The sequence below is a fragment of the Leucoraja erinacea genome, chromosome 10 (genome assembly GCF_028641065.1).
Source record: "Leucoraja erinacea ecotype New England chromosome 10, Leri_hhj_1, whole genome shotgun sequence".
Lineage (NCBI taxonomy): Eukaryota > Metazoa > Chordata > Chondrichthyes > Rajiformes > Rajidae > Leucoraja > Leucoraja erinaceus.
In genome coordinates this window covers 28,652,567-28,668,957 of record NC_073386.1, presented here as the reverse complement: position 1 = coordinate 28,668,957, position 16,391 = coordinate 28,652,567, and positions in this window count along the sequence as shown.

Here is a 16,391-nt window from a genome sequence, read left to right as displayed (position 1 = left end):
GTTTCCATACTGTATCACTCTATGACTCTAGGACACTATACTATACTTATGTTTAGAAGGTTGTTTATAGTTCCAATTTTGAAAGGGAAAAGATAGGGACCTAACAGTAAAACTGCTGATGATGAACCAGTAGAATCAAGGGAGAGGGAGAATTGAGAAGAATGTAATTAGATTAATGTGAGTAGGTGTTTGATGCTCACTAGTACACATATAAAAGCATGCGTGTTTATTGAATCTGATCCATTAAACAACTAGTTTATATCAGCCAAGGTTACTCCTTCAATTACAGCTTCTTTCATCTCAAGGGAGAGACCAAAATAGATTTTTCTTATTGGAGTCCTTTGTACATGAGGATCATTTGACATGATGTTTGATTAAAATAAGCAGGTGCTCCCCCCCCTCCCCAGCAAAAGCAGAAAGGATACACTTATCAGAAAGCTGCAAAAGGTTTGATTTCAACTTCTGTTCTTCCCAGTTTCCAGGCTGAGAAGTGAATTAAAATTGCCCAGTATGGTTTCCTTAACCCTGCCTGACGGGTTGATGTGTAACAAGCTATGTGTGCCACCATGTGGCAATTCAAAGTACTGCTCACAGCACCAACAATAAGCAAACACTGTTACAGTAATTGAGTTTGTCTCTTTAAGTTGCTGCTAATATATTGTTTCTGAGACTAGTGTTATTTATCTTAAATGAATACAAACATTTTCCACTTTAAATTGCATTTGATGATAGAATAATGCGGGATTGCAATGTCAATAAATGTTGATCCTCTCTTCCCTGTAACAAAATAAACAAAACAATCACTACTTCAGTCTGAAAAAGGGCCTCGGCCCGAAACGTCGCCTATTCCTTCTCTGCATAATGCTGCCTCACCCGCTGAGTTTCTCCACCATTTTTGTCAACTACTGTGAGTAATGCTTATAACATAGCAATAATGCTCCAAGTTACTGCTCAGGGTGTTTTACAACAAGCCAAGAAGGTGACATTACACTGAAAGAATACTGACCAAAAGATTGGTCAAAGGTGAAGTGTGCAAGCATTTTCTTAAAGGAGGAGAAAGGTTTAAGGAAATAATTCCTATGCTTGGAGCGTTAATAGCTGAAGGCAGGGCATCAATGAAGGAAAAAATTCATTCAGTTTTGAGAGAACACTGAGAGTAAGAGGGTAAATGAAAAGGTTATGTGGCCAAAAGATTACAGAGACAGAGAGAGTTGTTGCAAATGAGTGATATGAAAGCTGAGGATACGAATGTCCAAATTTGAGCTACTGCTGAACAAGCCGGAAGTTGATGGATGAACAAGATGATATAATTAGGCAAAAGATCTTTGCACAACCTCGAAATAAATGGGAATGGGAAAGGGAGGCCTGCCCGCCATGAATCTGCTGGAATTGCCAAGTCTGGAGGTGACAGTGCCACTGAGGAAAGCTTCAGCAGCAGATGAAATGAAGTAGGGTGGGAGCTTCAGTAAATTAAATATAAGGTACAGAAGTGTACAAGCTATATTTCTGAAAATAAAACAATCATCTCTGGACAAAAAGGTGAACATCTCTCTAAACACATTTCCTGAAGTATCTAAAGACATGATGAGCACAGTCAAAAATTGAAGGCATTGTGTTGCAGGGAAACACGTCAGTAAGGGGCAATCCCTTACATCTGTAGTCTGGAACCTCCAGTCACAGTCTGACAAATATATCCATGTACATTTGTCACTGAAACTAATAGAGATCATGTGCAGGGAAGTTTGTTTAAACAAGATTTTTTTTCAGACGCTGGTAGGTTAATTCACCTCCAGTCTGTCCATTTCTCAGGTGTTATATTAATGTCAGAGCTCCCAGCATCAAGTTATGATTTATTATGCTCAAGCTATGATGGAAGTGTGCAGCATTGACTTCTGCTTGTTCAAAGTATCGAGCAGAAACAGGAACAGGAGTCTGACGAAAGATCCCAAGCTGAAACATTGTCTGGTTATATCCCCCAGAAATGCTGCCTGACTGTTTAGGTTCCTCCAGCACTTTATGTTTTACTCGTGATGCCAGCATTTGTAATTTCTTATATATCTACCTAAAATTGGGTGTTAGGTCCTTTTAGAAAATACAGAGCAGAGTCCAGTTGGAAGACTTGAAATCAAACATTTTGATATGAGCTTGTACAGTTTGTGTACAAAGTGCTTACCCTCATTGTACAGAGGCTGACTCCCATATGATCCTGAAAATAGCTGTTGCTGAAGCCCATCTGCTGTGAAAACCAAGCCCAGGAAACAGAACTTTAAGATAGTCATCTCATCAATGTGTTGCTGCCAATACTGAGCCCCCTACAGAGAACTGTAACCCTTTCCAAACTCATCGCTCATGAACATAACAGCATTCTCCTGGCTTAAGTCGCACAGGAGATGATTGATCCTCACTATGCCTGACAGGTGAACATCATTGAGCAGCTTTAGTGAGGCTAAGGTGGGGTGCATAGTTCACCAGCTGATTTTATATACTGGTAAAATGCTGTTTCCTACACTCCCATTAAACTTACTGGGTGCACTGGAAATATTATTGTAATGTTATGATATGTTCATTAAAAACAAAAGGCTAACCAGGGGAAAGGGAGGACTACTGAACGATAAAGATAATTTCTGCTTAGAGTTAGAGGATGTAGGCGAGGTACTAAGCAAGCATCTTGCATCAATATTCATTCATGGGCATGGAGGATAGTGAGATCGGTGTGGAGTATACAAAAATGCCAGATTCATCTCACTGGCTCTCCACTTAATGCTGGACCACTTGGACAACACGAATGCCTACTCCAATCTGCTGTTCGTCAACAACAGGACTGGGAAATCTCAGGGGTGCATGCACTATGTTCTATTCTACTCTATCTATTACTATGGCTGCATAGGCAGACATAGCTCCAATGTCATCTTTAAATTTCTCAATGTTATCACCGTTGTTCTGTAAATAATGGGTAATGCTGACAGAGTACAGGAGGGAGACTGGGTGATCTTGTTGAATGGTGCCAGAAAAACAATCCTGCACTCAGAATTATAACAAGAACATGGAGCTGATTGCTGACTTCAGAAGGGGAAAGCCAAGGGTCCATGCACCTGTCTTCATATATGGGATGGTGGTGGAGATAGTCAATGGTTTTTAGTTCCTGGCCAAGCATATCTTTGAAGATCTATCTTCGGCCCAAATCACAAAGAAAGCTTGTCAATGCCTCTACTTCCTCAGAGATTCTACAGGTGGTGACACCCTGGTTGTATCACACGCAGGTTGGGTAGCTTGAATGCTCAAGATCAAAGGCGACTGCATAAATTGAATGGGGTGTTGACCTCCCCATCATTGAATGGGGTATTAGCCTCCCCATCATTGAATGGATCTATAGGAAGCGCTGCCTCAAGAAGGCAGATAATAAAGAACCATGCCACCCTGGCCACGATCTCATCTCATTGTAACCATCAGAAAGAAGGTACAAGAGCCTGAGAAGAGTCTCAACCCGAATCGTCATCTATCCACGTTCTCCAGGGATGTTGCCTAACTCGTTGAGTTGCTCCAGCACTTTGTGCCCTTCTGAGAGCTGTCACCTTCAGGTTCAAGAACGGCTTTTTCCCATCAACCATCTGCAATGTATAATCCTAATCACATCCTACCTCAGCACCAAACTGGACTTTGTATAAGGCTGCATTATGCACTTTGGTTTGCAACAAGGTGGTCCCTAGTAAAACTAATAATTCAGTATATTATTGTATAATTGTTTGTTGTTTTGTTACATCAATTTGCCTGTAAAACTGCAGCTAAAAGAAATGTTATTGTTTTGGTCATAAATAATTAAACACTCTTGACACTCTCTCTTAACCATTGTCTCCACATTAGTGAGCGGAGCATGCTAAATGTACAGGATTTGTTTTGTCTCAGCAAGCAAATACTCCTCCACAGTACCCTATGCAGTAATGTGTATGGAACTGGAACTGGAATTGGAATGGAACTGGAACTGCACCAGTTCTATCATTTTGCAGCTATATCTCGATTTTACAAGTTGCTCACATCAACAAGCAACAACCGACAATCTAAAATACTGACTATAACCTTAGTTCAGTCACAGACCTGGGTGTCATAGTACACCAGTCATTGAAAGTAGGAATGCAGGTGCAGCAGGCAGTGAAGAAAGCAAATGGTATGTTAGCATTCATAGCAAAAGGATTTGAGTATAAGAGCAGGGAGGTTCTATTGCAGTTGTACAGGGTCTTGGTGAGACCACACCTGGAGTATTGCATACAGTTTTGGTCTCCTAATCTGAGGAAAGACATTCTTGCCATAGAGGGAGCACAGAGAAGGTTCACCAGACTGATTCCTGGGATGGCAGGAATTTCATATGAAGAAAGACTGGATAGACTTGGCTTGTACACGCTAGAATTTAGAAGATTGAGGGGGGATCTTATAGAAACTTACAAAATTCTTAAGGGGTTGGACAGGCTAGATGCAGGAAGAGTATTCCCGATGTTGGGGAAGTCCAGAACTAGAGGTCACAGTTTAAGGATAAGAGGGAAGTCTTTTAGGACCGAGATGAGAAAATCATTTTTTACACAGAGAGTGGTGAATCTGTGGAATTCTCTGCCACAGAAGGTAGTTGAGGCCAGTTCATTGGCTATATTTAAGAGGGAGTTAGATGTGGCCCTTGTGGCTAAAGGGATCAGGGGGTATGGAGCGAAGGCAGGGATGGGATACTGAGTTGGATGATCAGCCATGATCATATCGAATGGCGGTGCAGGCTCGAAGGGCCGAATGGCCTACTCCTGCACCTATTTTCTATGTTTCTATGTTTCTATGTTTCTATAACAGACCTACGTTACTCATGTGACCTGGTTTAGAAATGCTCTCCCTTGTGGACAATCCATTGAATTTAATCATCTCAGCTGAATTATCCTTTATTGCTACCATGTAGCAACTTTAAAACTGCACATGTTTGGTATATTATCCCAAGAGTGCAATCCTCCTCCTTATTTATAGCTTGATGGCTCACTGGAGTGGGCTACAGTCTGAGAAGCAGGAAGTCATACTGCACACAGCAGAACATGAGACAGTTGCCCTTGTTGAGATATCACAATATCTGGATCCTTTGACCTCCGATGTCAAATTTGTTACAGAGTAACTTATTTTACATTATCCCAGAGAGTCTTTAATTCTCCTAGAATAATAAGGCCAGATATTAGACTGCAAACCAGATGAGTGGAATGTATTCCAGCAGCTAGAACCAGTATATCTAGGAAACAGAGAGTATATACAATACTGTACTTAACCTAAGAATGGCTTGGTGGGAAACGGATTGGGGAATTTGAGAGTAATTTGTTTTCAGAGCCTGCATTCAGGGGATTTATTCTAAAGTGACATTTTAACTCCTTAAAACAAAAAATCATTAGGTATGGGAATTAATTTGGGGAATGGAAGACTTCTATATCAGTTTCCTTCCTGACAATGCTATGAAATCCATTGAGTCTTTGAAAAGTTGTTTGACATTTACAATTACTTTGCTGAATGTTGCTGTCCTTGGAGAGGCCAGCATTCAGTGTTCATTTCCAACTGCCCTTAGAAGGAGGTAGTGAACAATATTCTTGAACAGTTGTTATCAACGTTGTAAAATGCAATATGTTTTTCTTGTGTTACATTTTTCAACAATACTTCAGACAAATAGAAAAATAAGCAAATCATTCAGTCAATCTGAATTAGCTACAAATTCAGGTGAACAGGGTGCCGGTGAACTGTGAAAAGCAATGCCTCCGAGGGACTAGCAAATAAGCTGTAAACAGAAGGCTCAACATTTTAGTTAAATATTCAGTGGTTACCTGACATCTCTAGTCATGATCTATCTTGATGTTAAGCTGTAAATTCAAACAATTAGCATCCAAGATATGATCTTGGTAATTTAGTATCAATTAAAGAGTATTTCCTCTGGATGGTACAGCTCAGACTCAGTGGTGCCTGAGGATGTATCTTCAACCCGATGGCATGTCAGTTATGGCATTAAGATATCAGAACTGCTGAAGCAAGTTATTTTTGAGTGGACTTCTTGGTTACAAACCAATTATTGCTCCCCATTTTTGGCACTTGGTGACATGTGGGATGAATCCGAGCTTGTTAATTGAACAATTACGCACATATTCTGTAATTAGCCCCAACAATTTGTCTTATTCCTATCATTGAAAGATATCTTCTTTTGCATAACAGAGATGAGAAAAGCAACCAATGTATTAACATTTTAAGCTCATTGACATATATTGTGTAAATTCCAATATTTCAGGAATAGGTTTAGCTTTATATTGTCACGTGTACCGAGGTGCACTGAAAAGCTTTGTTTTGCATGCTATCCAAACATCAGATATACCATACAAAAATGCAATCATGTCAGACTGAAGTAGAGAAAAAGGGAAGATACATAGTGCAGAATATGGCTCTCAGCATTGTAGTGCATTCTAGCTCAACAGTTCCATAGACAAAGTCCAATGTCTTCAATGGGGTAGAGGCGAATTGGACAGTACCCTAGATTATGTTCAGACCATCAGGGGCCTAATAACAGAGGGGAAGAAGCTGTTCCTAAGTCCAGTGGTATGCACTTTCATGCTTCTGTACCTTCTTCTGGAAGGGAGCAGGGAAAAGAGGGAATGAATGGGTGGGACAAGTTACTCTTGATTACTCTTATTTGAGCTTCCCTATATCATGCACAACCCCAGATAGGTAAGGGACAAGCCTGAAATATGTGTTCAGATCTCAGATAAAAGCACACAAGCATTATGCCTGTTAGAAAAAACACAATTTTTAGTCAAATCTAATTTTTGTAAGTGGAGGTTTTGAATGCTGAACTGTGTTTGATTATTGACATGCTGCGATTTTTAACTGTGCACTAATTTCCAACTGCGGACCACACATATTTTATTTTGTGAGGTATACAGTGGATTTCAGGCTGTTGCTGATGTACCTTTGTTGCAGTAGCATGCATCACTCAATGCTACAGGTTAAGTGGGAACAGGGACCAGAAATCAGATTGTGTAGTGCCATGTGTTTGTGCACTCTGCAGTTTAATTTCAATGTTCCCGATGTTGGGGTAGTCCAGAACCAGGGGCCACAGTTTAAGAATAAGTGGTAAGCCATTTAGAACGGAGACGAGGAAACACTTTATCTCACAGAGTTGTGAATCTGTGGAATTCTCTGCCTCAGAGGGCGGTGGAGGCCGGTTCTCTGGGTACTTTCAAGAGAGACCTAGAGAGAGCTCTTAAAGATAGCGGAGTCAGGGGATATGGGGAGAAGGCAGGAACAGGGTACTGATTGGGGATGATCAGCCATGATCACATTGAATGGTGGTGCTGGCTCGAAGGGCTGAAAGGCGTACTCCTGCACCTATTGTCTCTTGTCTATTGTCTGTTGGAATGTGGAGAGAAGATGTTTATCGGATCGATGGGAAAATGTGAGTAGAATGTGTGAAAATGGAAATGCAGTGGCCTAGCGTTTGGAAGAAAATAGGAAAATAGAAATTGGCACACACACACATACACACAGACAGCCACAAACACGATGAAGAGTTTTAGTAATAGTATAGATTAATTATTTAGAAGAATTGTTTGGGCAGCATAGTGGTGCAGTGGGTAGTCCCGCTGCCTCACGGTGCCAGAGACCGGGATTTGAGCCTGACCTCGGGTGCTGTCTGTGTGGAGTTTGCATATTCTTCCTATGACTGTTGGGTGCTTTGGTTTCCTCCCACAATCCAAAGACATGTGAGCTGTAAGTTAACTGACCTCTGTAAAATTGTGTAGGTAGTGAAAGTGGAATAACCAGGAACTAGTGTTAATAGGTGATCGATGGTCAGCATGGACTTCTGTGGGCACTGTGGCCTGTTTCCACACTGTCTCTAAAAAAAAGGATTTTTAAAGTATTTTAAAGTTAGTGTTTTAAAGATTTTTTTATTTACATAGTACATATTAAAGTTATTTATTGCATTTTGAACAGTTTTTAGATGGATTTGAACGTCAGAGGTATCAAAAACATTGTAAAACCCTGATAGCTTTAACAGATGTAGGAGCTTGATGGGCAGGACTTTTTCCAGTTTATCAATACAATACAATACAATACAATTTATTTGTTATCATTTGAACCTCTTGAGGTTCAAACAAAATTTGGTTTCTGCAGTCATACACACAAGAAAAAGAACCAAGACACAACACAATTTACACAAACATCCATCACAGTGAATCTACTCCTCACTGTGATGAAAGGCAAAGTCTTATCTCTCCCCTGCACTCCTCCCGATGTCAGAGTCAAAGTCCCCGGCGGGCGATGGTAAGTGTCCAGCGGCCATCAAAGCCGCGCCGGGCGATGCAATGCCGCGCTCCGGGTCTTGGTGTTGGAGCCCCCAACGGGCGTTAGCAAGTCCCACGGCCGTTAAAGCCGCACCAGGCGATGTAAGGCCCTGCTCCAGGTACTTTTCAACCCCACAACTCGGGCGGGAAAAGTCGCCGTTGCGGAAGCCCCGAAAAGCGGTCTCCCACCAGGGACCCGCGGGCTCCCAGTGTTACTGTCCACCAGACCGGCGGTTGGAGCCTCCCAACCTCCAGGGTTGGGCTGCAGCAGCGCGCCACCACAGCTCCTCCCGCTCCGAACTTGGCCAGCTCCGCGATGGTGGGTAAGTCTGCAGGCTCTGCGACTGGAGCCCCAGGTCGTTCCGGTTGGAGGCCGCTCCACGGTGCTAGGCCCCAACGACAACGGAGACCCGACAAAGAAAAGGTCGAGTTCTCCGTACAGGGAAAAGATTTAAAAGTTCCCCCGCCCCCCACACACATACTCAGTTTAAAAAAAAACCACTATAACTACATTTAAACGAGACAAAAAATAAAAAAAGACTGATGGACTGCAGAGGCCGCTGCGACGTGAGTCGTGCCTCCCACCCAGATAACATTATTGCTTATAGAAACATAGTCAGGTGGCCATTCGGCCCTTCGAGCCTGCACAGCCATTCATTATGATCATGGCTGATTATCTGGTACCTTACCTGGGTACCCCCTGATCCCCAGACCACAAGGGCCACATCTAACTCCCTCTTAAATATAGCCAATGAACTGGCCTCAACTACCCTCTGTGGCAGAGAGTTCCAGAGATTCGCCACTCTCTGTGTGAAAAAAGTTCTTCTCATCTCGGTTTTAAAGGATTCCCCCCTTATCCTTAAGCTGTGACCCCTTGTCCTGGACTTCCCTAACATCGGGAACAATCTTCCTGCATCTAGCCTGTCCAACCCCTTAAGAATTTTGTAGGTTTCTATAAGATCCCCTCTCAATCTCTTAAATTCTAGAGAGTATAAACCAAGTCTATCCAGTCTTTCTTCATAAGACAGTCCTGACATCCCAGGAATCAGTCTGGTGAACTGTCTCTGCACTCCCTCTATGGCAATAATGTCCTTCCTCAGATTTGGAGACCAAAACTGTACGCAATACTCCAGGTGTGGTCTCACCAAGACCATGTTATAATGTTATCTGGGACCTTGCTGGGTCATTCCAGACCAGTTGGATTGGTCTTTCTGATCTGGAGAAGATAAATTAGAGGAAATGGAAAATCTGGGTGGTAAGTACAAGATGTACATGTTATTGAAAAATAAAACATCCTGGAAAATTAAATATTTGCTGTGTGAATCTTCATAGCAAACAACCTTTTGATGACCACTCGGTGATTGATAACTACATGATTTACATGTTAGATTAAGCACGTAGGAAAATCCAGCTGTCAGTGTTGCTACCAAATCTCTTCCCTTATTGGTGAAGCCATTTCTGCACCAATCCTCAAAGCAAGACTTACGTAGTAAATGGTAGAATCCTGAAAGATTGTTACAGAACAGTGAGATGGTTGCATGGATCCCTGAAATGGCGAGTCACGTGGACAGTGTAGTGAAGTAAGCACTTGGCATGCTTACCTTCAATGGGAAGAGTAATGTACAAAAGGTGTGATATCATGATGCAGCTGTACAAATTGTTGGTGGGACCACACCTGGAGTTGCCTGAGGAAACTAAGAAGCAGATACAATTACGGATTTTAAAAGCCTTTGGACAGATATATGGATGGAACTGTTTAGAGGGCTATGGGGCAAATGCAGGCAAATGGGACTTAGCCCCATGCGCCAATTTGGTAAGCATGGACAAGGGTAGGGCAGGGGGGGAAGAGCCTGTTTATGTGCTGTATAGCTCTATGACTATGACTAATATGCTTTACTCAAAATAAAGTAAGACATTGCTTTCTGTTTTATGACAACCACACATTTATTTTATTTTTTTCTTCCTACTTTTTGGATTTAATCTTCCAAATATATTGCTGACTTTTGGAAGCTTAATGCATACTTTTATGATAAAAACTGAAAACACTGGAATCATGCGGTGGGTAAGGCAGCATCTGTGGAAGATGAACAGAGTTAATGTTTTTAATTAATAATCTTTCATCTTAACTTTCCAATACCTGCTGCTTCATTAATGCCAATGCGGCCCTAAAGTTGACCATGCAGAAATATACAATAGCTGAGAGCTATTATAGCTGAATAGCTAATTTTGCATTATCAGTCTCGCCCTCTGCATTATAAATATAATATTCCAAACATGCAATGTTATTGTTGAAGAGAGTTTGTTCTAGAGATGACAGGTCTACAGAGCCGTTGTCCTTGCTACCCTGTTGTATGGAGCCGAGTCATGGACCACCTACAGCAGGCACCTGAGAGCCCTGGAACAATAACATCAAAGATCCTTACGAAATATTCTGAGGATCAGCTGGGAGGACAAAGGCACCAACATCAGCGTTTTGGAGGAAGCCAACATGACCAGCTTTCACCACCACAATAATGCAGCATCAACTTCGATGGGCCGGCCATGTCATCCGCATGTCCAACACAGGTCTCCCTAAACAAATCCTGTACTCTCAATTGAAGGAAGGTTGGTGAGCCCCCGGCGGGCCAAAAAAACGCTTCAAGGCCAACATCAAGAACAGTCTGAAGAAATTCCACATCACATCAAGCAAACTGGGAGCACATTGCAATGGACAGGCACTCCTAGAGGAAACACGTGCAGGAAGGAGCTGCACTTCATGAAATGGAACTACGCCGTGTCGCACAGACAAAGCAACGGCACCGTAAGGAGAGAGAGAAGGGGGCTCGACGACTACCAACCACCTCCAGTCTCCACTACCCATGTTGCACCAAAGTGTGTGGATCATGAATCGACCTCTACAGACATCTGCAGATCCACAAGTTGACGACTCTATGGAGAGGAGGACAGTCATACTCGTTTCGAGTGGCCGCTGATGATGATGTTCTAGAGGCACACCTTATATTAAGCATCAAATATTCTAATCCCAAAATGTGCCAATTATTTAATGAAGTTAAATAACAAATAAATGTGTTATTATTTAATGAAGTCATAGAGCATCTGCTGAACACTTGAAGCATTTCTCTTTTGATACAATCATCATTTATCTGTTGCCATCAGAAGTTACTTAATCATTCCCTGAAACTCATTTGTTCTTTTATGATTTCCTTTGTGCACATTATCAGTCACATACAACGATTCCATTTCTCAATTCCTTATTATTGTCTGAAAAACAACCACATTTTGATTGTGCCTGTGAAAATAATTTGAAGTTATGTAAAATGTATTTGGAAAGATTAATTTGTAAATCGTCAGACAAATGGTTTACATTGCAAGTGCATTAGTGCTCCACTGTGTTCCTCGGTAGTGGGAATTAAGTTTTCACCCTTGAGTGCTGGGTTGGAAGTTCCCGATCGTGGCACTTGACCAATTTTTCTAATGCAAATGAGGAAAAGTGATTGAAACTCTCTACATCACAGATCTGAAGAATTTATGAAAAACTAATGAGTTCTTATATTTCTGTTTGGAGGAAATCTGCTCTGATTCAATGGAATGGCCCATATTCAAGGACACTGCAGCTAATCAAGATGACTATGCAGCTACTGTCACAGACTTCAGCTAATGTGTAGAGTAATGCTTACCAAAAATGCTTATCAAAAAGATGTTCCCTAACTGGAATTCATGAATAAACTGCAAACATCACTCCCAAGTCAAGTCAAAGACTGTAGTATTCAAGTCAAATGATCCCGAGTGGTACAAGAAATCAATCTACAACCTTAGCAAAGCCATTTGATGCTGAGGGAATTCTGGACCAAGCTGGAGTCCTGAGGCAACAACATGGATGCCCCAGAGATTTAGGCAAGACTTTCATGCGATAACAGGCTACAAAATGAAGGAGCTAGTTATTAATTTTAGGAATTGTGTTGCAGTACATGCTCTAATCAGCATCAATGGTGCTGAAATGGAAATAGTTAAGAGTTTCAAGTTCCTTGGTGTAATATTACCAATGATCTGTTGTGGACCAAACACATTGAGGCGACAGCCCAGAAGGCACACCAAAGCCTTGACTTTGTTAGGAAATAAGAAATTCAGCACGTCTCCAATGACTCTTACAAACCTCTACAGATGCACCATAGAAAGCATACTGTCGAGTTGCATCACACCATAGCCTGGGAACAACTCTGCCCAACACTGCAAGAAATTGTGGAGAGTTGTGGAAGTAGCCCAGTCCCTTAAATAGACCAGACCTCCCACACACTCCAACTCCATCTACACGGCACGCTTCTTCATGAAAACAGCCAATATAATCAAAGACCTTTCCCACCCTGGTCATTTGTTCCTCTCCCCTCTCCCATCAGACAGAAGATACAGAAGCTTGAAAGTGTGCACCTTCAGACTCAGGAACAGCTTCTTCCCCTATGCTATCAGGCTTCTGAACGGTTCTTCCATGAACTAGGATAGAGTGTGGCGGCTCCTAAGGGTCGTGCCATTATACTGCCGAACCCCTCGGCACAGGAGTGGTGCAGTCCGGAGGCGGCCCTCAGCCGGAGGGTTTTAAAAGGCAGGGTTTGGGTGCCATCTTTCTCTGGTTTCGTCCTCCCTTCAACCGGGAGGAATAAAATAAAGGTGCTTCTCAAATACTGGACTTCGTGCCTCCTTTTGAGGCCCACGCACTACATTGGTGACCCCGACGCTCCATTTGCGTCATAATGGATGAATGGTTCTCTCCACGCCAGCCCGGTCCGGCTCTATAGAGTGCCATTGATTCTGGACTACGGCCGCTCATTGCAAACAGGCGGAGGCCCAGTTCAACCTCGGGGGAATTATGCCACCCGCTTCTATTACCGGTGGGATCGACCAGGATGCGGTTGAAGAAGTAACGGACTTCCTCGCAGCCCCCACGCACTACAAGAGTCTGATTCTCTACTATCTCATTGCGAACATCGGGCTTTGTCTCTGGAATTACAGCGATATAGTGCTAAGAACTATATTCTGCACTCTACAGCTTTCCCTTCACTCTAACTATAATACTTGAGTTTGGCTTAATTGTATTTATGTATAGTATTATCTGATTTGATTGGATATCATGCAAAACAAATCTTTCACTGTACTTTGGCGCATGCGACAATAATGAACCTAAACCTACGCCCAAACCTCCTGTATTTGCCAAGTATTATTCAGCTACAATATTTTGAGAAGAAGAATGAACATTGTTAGAATTATGAATGAAATAATGAAGGCTGGCAACTTCTTCACTAGAGGTAATCAAATATAAATTAATTTTCAGATACCATTGATATTTTATAAACTGAGGCGGTATCTTTTGGTGAGTGCAGTTTTCAAGTATCTTTAACATGGTAATGATATGGCTCTGTGATGCTATTAGATCACCAAAGAGTAGGTCAGCACCACTATTGGTCCCAATGGCTAGAACATGTGCCAGCATAATATATAAATCAGCTAAACCACAATAGATGACAACATGCACATTGTCATCATGTAACATAGATTCAAAAACCAATAGACCACCACAGAAGTGAAGGCACGGGCAGCAGATTATAGTGGAAATTGCAGCGAATTGTGGACGCAGCCCAGACCATCACACAAACCAACCTCCATTCCATTGACTCCATTTATACCTCATGCTGCCTCGGCAAGGCCAGCACCATAATCAAGGATGAGTCGTACCCTGGCCACTCCCTCTTTTTTCCTCCCCATCAGGCAAAAGCTATAGAAGTGTGAAACTGCACACCTCCCGATTCAGGGACAGTTTCATCCCAGCTGTTATCAGGCAACTGAATCATCCGACCACAACTAGGGAGCAGTCCTGAATTACTATCTATCTCATTGGTGACCCTCGGACCATCTTTGATCGGCTTTACTTTGCACTAACGTTATTCCCGTATCATGTATCTGTAAGCTGTAAATGGCTCAATTGTAATCATGTATTGTCTTTTGCTAATTGTTCGCATGCAACTAAAGCTTTTCACTGTACCTCCATACACTTGACAATAAACTAATCTGAACTGAACCTCTCAAATTCAGAATAAGTATCCCAAAGCCATGATGTTCTATTTGATTCTGTGCTGGCCTTGCACAGACAGAGGTTTAAATTTGAAAAAATTTCAATCTCTAAAGTGCGTAAATAAAGATAACATTTGATTGGGAGCAGAACGGTTTATAATTTGATAAATTGTGAAAGTTATCAATTTTATATTAATAGAGGCACTTCACTTCCACCTCTGCCTCTATTTATATTAATAGAGGCACTCCACCTCCACCCCAACCCCTCATCCAACACAAACAGAGATCAGTTAATCAAAGTACAGTATGTGTCAGCTTTAACAAAACCATGTAAATGAAGATAAACACAAAAAGCTGGAGTAACTCAGTTGGTCAGGTAACATCGCTGGATAAAAGGAATAGGTGACATTTTGTTTTGAGATTCTTCTTCAGACTGAGAGTTAAGGGAAAGGGAAATGAGAGATATTGAAGGTACATAGAACAAATGACTGAAAGATAAACAAAACATAACGATGATCAAAGAATCCCATAATGGTCCATTATTGGCTCTTGGGAAGGTGATAACAAGTGATCTAAGCAGGGAACTCAGCAGGACAACAGTGAAACTAGTACAATGACTAGGGTGTGGGAGGGATGGAGAGAGAGGAGTGGAGAGGGTTGCAAAGGTTATTTGAAGTTAACAAAATCAATATTCTGGGTTGTAATCAAAATCAACTGGGTTGTAAGCCGCCCAAGCAAAATATGAAGTGTTGTTCCTCCAATTTGCATTTAGTCTCACTCTGACAATGGAGGAGCCCCAAGACAGAAAGGTCAATATGGGAATGGGTAGGGGAGTGAAAGTGTTTGGCAACAAGGAGATCATGTAGGCCAAGGTGGATTGAGCGGAAGTGTTCAGTGATGCAATCGATCAATCTGCGCTTGGTCTCACCGATATATAGGAGTCCACACCTGGAGCAGTGGATACAGTAGATGAGGTTGGATGACGTTAACATCTGCCTCACCTGAAAGGACTGTCAGGGTCCCTGGAAAGAGTCGAGGGATGAGGTATAAGGACAGGTGTTACATCTCCTGCGATTGCAGGGGAAAATACCTGAGGAGGTGTTTTGGTGGAAGGGATGAGTTAACCAGGGAATTGTGGAGAGAGGGCGGAGATTGTGACATCATCAGCGAGACCAGCTTGTTTTTTCCAAGTTATTTGAAATTTTTGAACATTTTCATAAATAACTCGAGAAATAATGCATGAAATTTTCAGATAAGGCGATTTTGACATCATGGCGTAAATCTCTATGGGAATATGTACAAATTTCACCATTGGCGCGTCATGTTTTTGAGGAGATGTGAAACGCACACGGACATCACACACACACACACACAAATACACATCTTATAAGTATGAAATGTGGTAGCAAATTGGTGCAGCAAGCAGTAACAAAAAAACCTGGTATGTTGGCCTTGATTGCAAGAAGAATTCAATACATGAGCAAAGATGTCTTGCTGCACTTTGCAGAGCCTTGGTAAGATCACATCAGGTGCAGTTTTGGATCCTTATCTGAGGAAGAATGTTCTTTCTGTGGCGAGAACATAATAAAGGTTAACTTGACATATTTGTACAATGTCAGTACTGATTACAAGGAGACATTGGGTTGGTTCGGCCTTTCTCCGCTGGAGTATGAAAGAATAAGAGGGTCATCGAAAGGTATAAAATTCTGACAGGATTAGACAAAATAGATGCAGGATGTATATTTACGGTGGCTGGTCACTAGAATCGGGGGTCATATCCTCAGGTCAAGCCAAATATATTATCTTCTATACATAAATGCTGAGGTACACATGCAATGAAAATCTTGTTTGCAGTAGCAACACAGGCACATAGATTCAACCAGCACATGAAAATATAAATTATTGATAATTAACTTAGGTTCTACAAGACAGTGAAAAGAAAAATACTGCAAAAGCAGGATATTAGTGCAAAGCACAATTAGAAAACATCCACAGTGG